This window comes from Wasmannia auropunctata, unplaced genomic scaffold (genome assembly GCF_000956235.1).
Source record: "Wasmannia auropunctata unplaced genomic scaffold, wasmannia.A_1.0 LD336088.1, whole genome shotgun sequence".
In the NCBI taxonomy this organism is placed as follows: Eukaryota; Metazoa; Arthropoda; class Insecta; order Hymenoptera; family Formicidae; genus Wasmannia; species Wasmannia auropunctata.
Window position 1 is genome coordinate 3598771 of NW_012026802.1, and position 1892 is coordinate 3600662.

The following is a 1892-nucleotide window of genomic DNA, read 5'->3' on the forward strand; positions in this document are numbered from 1 at the left end:
GATGCTGGAAGGTCGGCCAAATTTGTACGAGGTCGATAAAACAGTCTGCTCAATTCATGACAACATTTGATTAATATGAAAATTCTACAATTTATATGTGCAAATTGAAAATATGGCACTCTGCGGACAACACAAAAGAACAACTCTGAATTGTGAGCTAGGATAAAAGCCTATAAAAAAAGTTATTCATTTTTAAAGATTTCATGTAGATGTGCAAATCTGCATGAAATCTTTAAAAGTGAATAACTTTTTTTTATCAGCTTTTATCCTAGTTCTAACAATTCAGTGTTGTTTTTTGGCAAGGTGCGAATACCATACTTTCAACACAGTATAACCATGCAGTAGGTACACTCCGCGAAAAACTGAGTCATCGGCAACTTTTGTTTTGGGTTGGATCCAATGAAATGCAAGACGATGGGAACGTATATACATATGTGTAGACAATTTATAAGCAATTACATCAGAAATTTTTTTTAGAGACCACTCCTACGAATAATTGTTACTACTAAAACATTTTATTTGATTCACACATTGAATTTATAATTGATTTACTGTATCGAATCCATGTTATTACTTATCTATTTTATTACTTGTAAGGCACTATTCTCAATTCGGTCCTGGATTTAACATGGTGCATGCTCACATGATCTGGAAAAGGAGATCAAAGGTGCCGACACTGCCGACACGAAGTGTCCTATCTACTGGTTATACTGTGCTTTTAATTTGCACATATAAACTGTAAAATTTTCAAATTAATTAAATGTCATGAAATTGAGCAATTGAGCAGTGAAATTGAGCCACTTTATCGACGTCGTACAAATATCACTAAATATGGCCGACCTTCCAGCAGCATTGCCTTAATTTGAAAAAAATGCAAGTTGCTACGATTTTTTATCGTAAAGTTAAAGCATTTTAAAGTAACTTTTAGTATTTTTCTCATGTACTATCAGCATTATCCGATGTGCGCCACAGGGAGGTTGGTTATCGAATTTTGCACATTGTGTGCGTTTGCGCGTATATAAAACACATACACATACACACACGATGTGTAAAATTTGATCGCTAATCTTCCTGTGGTGCACGTCGGGTAATGTCGATCGTAGAGCATGAGAAAAATACAATGGTTACTTTAAAATGTTGTAACTTTTCGCAAAAAAATCGTAGCAACTTGCATTTTTTTCAAATTAAAGAGGAAGATTCGAGCTTTATAACGCTGCAAACGGCATCCTCGAAAAAAAATTTTTGTAAGTAAACCGCATTCCGTCAAATATTGCAATTTTCAGTATGCTAAACATGCTTTCAGATTTAAAAAGGAAGATTCGAGCTTTATGACGCTGCAAACAGCATCCTCAAGAAAAATTTTCGCAAAAAAAGCGCATTCCGTCAAACATTGCAATTTTCAGTATGGCAAACATGCTTTCAGATTTAAGAATTTACAGTAATAGGGATGTATTATACTTAAAATCAATACAGCGTATCTTAAAGTATCGCTTAAAATGATAAAATTATCTCTTCTTTGATTTAGCACAGTGCTGCACTAAGTTCAATGGTTTAAAACTCCAAAATATAAAAATTTTGTCCGGAAATTTTTCGACGGCAGTATAAGTATTTAAATAAAAATGAATCATGTAAATTTGTGCTTATGACTTCTGAATGAGTTGCCTTCAGTCTTCGTGCTGTCATTTTAACCCTTTCAAGCACGGTGGCATTGTAGAATGCCACTTTTTCCATAACCATTTTCTGAATAATTAGGTAGTTTTCACTCAATTTTCGATTCTTTTTGTGTTTTATTAGTTATACTTTGATATCAAAAATAAGAATTGATGTGCAATAATTCGAAATTATGGGTGATTTTGTTTATACAAATAAGATCGGAAGAGCACACGTCTGAA